This window comes from Harmonia axyridis, chromosome 1 (genome assembly GCF_914767665.1).
Source record: "Harmonia axyridis chromosome 1, icHarAxyr1.1, whole genome shotgun sequence".
NCBI classification, from domain to species: Eukaryota; Metazoa; Arthropoda; class Insecta; order Coleoptera; family Coccinellidae; genus Harmonia; species Harmonia axyridis.
Window position 1 is genome coordinate 74,918,316 of NC_059501.1, and position 7,034 is coordinate 74,925,349.

Here is a 7,034-nt window from a genome sequence, read left to right on the forward strand (position 1 = left end):
ATTCAAATCACTTCATTTTCAAACTAAGTTGGCTAGTACTTCAATTCTAAAATCTGAGGCATGACATCATAGTAAATATTCATTTCTGTGGTTTTTTTCCACAACAGAACAGAGTTGCATTTAGCCAAAGTACCCAATTTTTCGAATTTCACAGATAATTTTTTTTTTTTAAGATCAAGTTACTCGGAAACGGCGCTTCGTAGGAGAAAATATGAAGAATACTTTTATTTTTCAAATTAGCCAAATATTGTTCAATGAACATTCAAATTACTTTTAAGAGTTGGGTTCTTCGAATTTCTGGTATTTTTATGTGATGTAATGTTCATAATGAAGAAACTGAAATCTTTCAGATTCCCTACACATCTGTGTAGGGAATCTTTTGTTTGGAGAAGATGATTCACATCAAGGAAAAGCTATATTCCAAAAATCATTTCCTTCAATAGAACCATTTACGAGATATAGCTGAAAATCACATTTTTTTATCGATTTTCAACAGCCTGTATCTTTGTAACCGGGCCGAATCGGAAAAAACTATAAAAGAAAAAAGTGTTTCTTTTGACCTCAGGAATCTTCGGTTAAAATATATGTACAAGTCAAAGACTCACCCTGTATAATACTAATCTTGCAAATTTCATCTTTATTATTAGACGACAAAATGAAAAACAACAATTAAAAAAATACTTCTGTTTTTCATGAAAAATTATAAATACAAAAATTTTATGAAATTATTCAGGTTCCGAGTCATCGGACATATAACTATGATCTCCAACTTCTGAATCTTCTTCGTCATTATCATTCTCCGTTTCAGTTCTTTCGACAATGTCTTCTATCTTCAAAGGTGTATGATCCCCAATGAATCCTACTGGTTTAAAATATTCATCTGAGAACCAACCGCAGTTCTCAGGCTAAAGTTTCACGAATATTGAATCCGTTGCATTAAGCCACATGGAATTTACAAAAATAGTTCGTGAAATTTTTTGAATTAATGATATCCAGCATGGTGATATGGAGTTGGAGTCGAAGCCTTTTATTTTTTCTAAGAAGTGCTCACTATCTTCTTTGGCAGAATAATTTTTCATAAAAATGCGATATCTCATGCGAAAATAAAACAAGATTTCATTTCAAAATTTGAACGACAAAAAAAAAAGGAGAAAAAAAACCGAACAGAAACAAATAGGATCAAAATAGCAAATATAAACAAACAAATTTATATATTTAAATAAACAAAAGGATATAAATAGAAATACAAACTAAAATCTTTCAGATAAAAATAACATTAAATAAAGAAATGAATTACTACAGTTGAACATAAAAAAAATTATTGAAAAATCAGTATCAATCTGCAGTCAAATCATCGTCTTTAACATCTATACATAAATTCTCACTATCCATCGAATCGAGCATATTTTTTGTAGGTTGAAAACGACAACAATCACCTATCTCTTTAAGTCCTTCTTTAGCATGTTATATATATATAATGCTATATTTTTATTTAGAAATCTGTTTCTATTTTTTGTTTTGATGCGGTTAATAGCCGAAAATATTCTCTTGCATTTGGCATTCGAAATCTGAAATATGCAGCCACCCAAATTTGTCGATGAAATTCCAGTTAGACATATTTTTTCCACTGAATAGAATACCAAATGTGAGATAATGGTATATTTTCAACGGAAGTTTACACACCACCTGTTTTCAATGAGGCACCCTTCGGATATTCCATCATTCTTCGTATTTATTCTCAGCCGACAGAAGTTTTATGATTTTATTATGTTTAAGTAGGTACGTTCTTCTAGAAACACGTAGAACGTAGAACCTCAATGAGAATGAACAATGAATTGATTCATAGAAACAGTCTAGCCATCCGAATTTCCATATTCCCAATCGCCTCGGTTATATTTTTAAAACTACCAAAATCTACTAAAATCTACCAAAGGATTTCTTCCTACTAAAAACTCCATGAAAATGCGAAAAATCTACTAAAAAAGTAGATTTCTACTAAATCTGGTCACACTGTATACGAGTCTATCGCTATCCTTTTCATTTCCAAGAACAAATAGCATGCGCACTCTCTTTCTTTCACTGGACGGACTTCAAACAGCTGCTATGCTGTGTCCTCACTCGCAGCAATATTTAACTTTTTAAAATTCGACAACCGGAATTCTGGACTGATTTTTCGCAGGCAACCCTATACCACCGTGTTCATAATAAAATAATATTTAATCATATTGATTTTGATTAAATAGTCAGACCGTTGCAAAATGCTAGTATAGATTGACCTGTTTATACCTGGCAACCGAGAGTTGTGACCGGAAAAAAATAGGCAACCTAACGTTTGCACATTCTATGGGCTTCATACTTTCGATTGGTATAGAATTTATCTAATAAGCAAACCGGTGAAATGTTCGAAAAAAAATTTTTTTCAATTATTAATCAAACCTACTCTGGACTAAAATTTGTTAGGCAACCCATATGTGATATATTCATTGACATGTTAAATTAAATATAAAATACGTTTTATCAAACAAGCATCTCGGTGAAGGTCGTTCTTTATCGGGATCTTAGACTATAAAGAATTCTTTTCGTAAGTTGTTTTTTAAACAACTCTGTAGGAAATGCCTGCATAAATAATCGTAGTTTAACGGATAAAATAACGTATGTTTCAGAAGTTTTGGCATACATTTCTTGATACAATTTCAAAAAGAAAAATTTTTTCAAAACAGTTTTTTTTTGTTATATAAAAGGTTTATGGAAAAATTTCATTTTGAACTTAATGTAAAATTACATAATTTTCAATGATACGCAGTATCTACTGCAGTAACGCGGGTAACTTTGGTACCCATTCATTTCCCCTCTGGCGCTCCTGCAATGTCCAAACTTTCTACCTTGTTCGGGCCTTATACTTTTTTTGAAAGATACCCCAAAAGCAGGTAAACGGATAAAGTAAACAAGGAAATTGAGCCTAATAATGGTGGCTGAGCCTGTAGTCGATCAAAAATAGGACCACTGTATCGCCTGTGTTTCATCAAGTCACTGTAAGTGATCCTTGCCGCCTTTCATCTCCATATAGGAGCACGGTTACTTTGCCATTCAAAGGTAGGGTTTATATCCTGATCTTCTGATCTGATCTTCCGATAGATGCGCAGATCAGACAAGCCAGAGAGTCACTACATACGGTTCATTATTCATTTCTTTTAAATTTGTTATGCAAATTGCAATCACTATTGGCAAAGTGATTTTCATAATTCTAGATTAGATTAGATTAGATTTAATTGGAGATTTCGTTTTACTGCGACCTAATGGACTATTGTGCCCCCCATCAAAGCTATTCTCTCCATAACATGATCGACAGCTCGCCTTCCAGTTTCAGAGTTCTGATGAACTCCAATATATGGGATGGCTTCAAGAAGGCTAATTCCTCACTTCATTCTAGATCATTATAATTAATGACTGATCAAATCTGGCAATATGATTAATAATCATTTGAACATTATAATTTATCACGATATCTGGGCATTATGAGTATTGCTACATGTTGGTTAGTCAATCTGACGAGCTGACTCTTCATTGCTTTCGAGTCTAGCGAAGGTAGAGGAATACAATGTAATAAATCGGAAATTGGTAAAACCTTCCAAATTAAATCAAACCAAATTCTACGCAGTGTGAGAGGTTCGAATTGTCGATAATTCATAATCAGATCTTTCAGTAGTTTCTTTGTTCTGTATCTCAAGTATAGTGATCATTAATGCCACATAAATTGATTGGTCAACACGGTTTTTAAATTTGTCTTTCAAGGTTCAATCCGCAGTTATGATGATCTAATATAATTGAATGGAATTATTCTTTGGAAAAATATTTGGTAAATAACATGAAATTGCTCTTGATTCCCTCAACTCAGCCCCTCTGTAAGAGATCAATTGGGAAGATGGATTAGAAAAATTAGGCAGTATCGATCGGGGTTTCAAGGGAGTCAATAGTAACGGGAATAGTATGTCGGTCGCGAAATCGGAATTAGAGCAAAGCAATTTTTTTGAAGATTAGACTCATTTTTCCAATAAGGTTGAGTTAAAAAAAAGGAAAATTTAGTAGATGAGTGTGTTCAAGGAACTTCAAGTATTTAAGAAAGAAGAAATTGTTTTACTCTAAGAAAGGACGAGTCAGACTGAGAAGTAGGAAAACAGGGTTTTTTTTATAAAGTTTCAATTTTGTTTTGATATGGAAATAGATTAGCTTTGAGTGCGCGATTCGGGGGTGAAGTGAAAAAAAAAAGAATGACACGTCTCGTGTGAAAAGTTGAAAAGAAGTTTATTGAAACTAGATATACCAACCTAGCCCCGCGGCATAAGGGCAAGTAACAGTTTAACAGTCTTTCGGGTGTTTATTTTTATTTTTGTCTTGTTGAGTAGTCCTGATTCTCCCAAATTCAACGTTCAATAAATGATTCTGTTTCGTTTTGTTGAGTAGTGGATCATTTGAGATATTAACAGTTATTGAACTGTTTGGCCGTTGAGTCAAATAATACAAATTTTGTGAATATTATAATTTTGGTTTTTGTTTTATTATATTCAATTCTAAAAAATGAATTGATTTTAATCAACCCGAAAATCTAATCCTATCGCCAAGAAAGAAAATCAACAAAAAGACCTGTCCCTAGTGCGACGGGCTGAACCCCACAATAACATAATTTTTTTTTCAGTCAGCGGAAAGCCGCTCTTCCATTGACACATATACCCCCAAAGAAGGGGTTCATTACAATTTGGTGACAGCGGTGGGATTATTGTTGATTTTTGTTATTGGGATTGGATATTTTCCGAAGAGTTATTTTTGGTAGTTTATGCGTAGAACTGTTGAATTGGGAGATTTTCGGATGAACAGACTTTGTCTCATTTATGTCGTATATTTTGGAATTTGAATTGTTTTGAGCGTATTGTTGTTTTTTTTTATATAAGAGGTGAACACATATAGTTTTGTTGAGGTAGAGGAGTGCGACGGATTTTCATAGTTTTGGTATGTTATTTAGGTAGTTGGAGAACATCAGCTGTTGGGCCTGAATTATATTCAGTTTATTTTTTCGTTGGACGTTCATTTTCTAAATCCACTAGAAGTAAAAGTGAATAAACAATTTTTTCATATTTAATTGAATTAAATTGTCTATAGACATTTTTTTTATTGAAGTGATTTTTCCTCCAAAATTATTTTCAAGTAAGTTTTGAATTTTATTTTCTAATTTTCAAATTTGGAAAAAAGTTTCAAGTAGACATTATAGTCAGATTTGTACTAGTTTTGAAATTTACAGTTTTCGGTGTCAGGAAGAAATTTTGGGATTTCAGGTAAAGGTCAGACAGTTGATCAACGTGGGATAACAAATATATAAGGGTGAAGGTTAAATATTGTATTGGTTGTATTATTGTAGTTATTTTTTTGCATATTCAAATTTAATCAAAAACGTCGATTACATCTCCTCTACCTGGTACTATTTCAATTTTAAGCGTTTTTTCCAAAGTATTTGAGAAAATTGTGTATGGCCGGATGATTTCTTTTTTGTCTCGTTTTAAAATAGTAACAGACAGCCAACATGGGTTCAGAGAAGGTAGGTCCACTCAAACAGCTGCTTCTTCATTTGTCAACTTCATTTATGAAACATTAGACGAGGGGCTTTTCGTTGCAGGCCACTTTTTTGATTTGTCATGTGCTTTCGATGTTCTCTCATGTGAGTTCATAGAGAGTAAGCTATATAATGTAGGTTTTCGTGGCATATTTCTTGAGTGGGTGACTAGTTTCATCACTAATCGTAATATGACTGTTAGAGTGGGTGCTGCTTCGTCCCCTTCATGTGATATTAATTTAGGAGTTCCTCAGGGCTCTGTGCTGGGACTGCTCCTATTTCTTTTGTTTATAAACGATCTACCGGATTATATTGATCCAGGTATCCTGTCTATATTTGCTGATGACACGTCGATGGCGGTCTCAGCACAGAGTCCTGATGAACTCACGGCAATATGTAATAAACTTATTTGCAAGCTTGTGGAGTGGTGTCATTCAAATGGTTTGATTTTAAATATTACCAAGACTGAATGTATATACTTTCGCATTCGCAACTCTTATACGGATCGTTTGCTATTGGGATGTTTGGGTGAGCAAGTAACTTCCAGAGATACTGTTAAGTTTTTGGGAATACACTTGGACTGTTCTCTGAGATGGAATCACCAAGTCGAGTCAGTTTGTAAAAAATTGGGTAGTTCTTATTACGCTATCAGCAGAATTAAAGACTCGTTATCCATTTAAAGTATTTATTATAGTTTGGTTTATTGTTTTCTTGATTATAATGTCATGTTGTGGGAAAATTCGATTGATTCCGGTAGAATATTTGTGGCTCAAAAGAGGATATTACGTTTAATTTTCAACTTGAATTCACGTGATTCATGTAAGCCTTTTTTTTGGAAGATATAAACTTTTTACTCTTCCTAGTTTATATATCTACAGATGTTCAATTTATGTAAAGGAACATGAACAATTAATGGTTAAATTATCAGGTTTCCATCACTATTCCACCAGAAATATTACAACTTTATGTATTCCAGCTCATGCAACAACTAAATTTGAATGTTCTCCTATTTACCAGGCAATTAGTTTGTACAACCATTTACCTGTTTCTATTAAACTGTTGAGTGTAATAAAGTTCAAGAAATTGGTAAAATGTGAATTGCTTAAAAAATGCTATTATTCCATTAGTGGATATCTAGCTGATAAAAACTTATTTCTTACTTAGTTATAGTATTAGGATTGATTTTTCTTTACTTTTTTCAATTTGACTTATCTTATACATATTTGTATGTCTTATGGGATCAATAAAGGTTATCCCCCGACTTTTGCCTATACGCGTAGGATTTTTCCTCGTCGTCGGCTTCTCACTCCTTGCTAAGAGGAACATTCACTCAATCCCAGATATTTAAAATATCAGAAGGGTAGAGCTCGGTCGTGTCCGGTCCTTGTAGTCCCCCTGGTTCTCGTCGATCTTCTGGTCCTCTTACACGTGA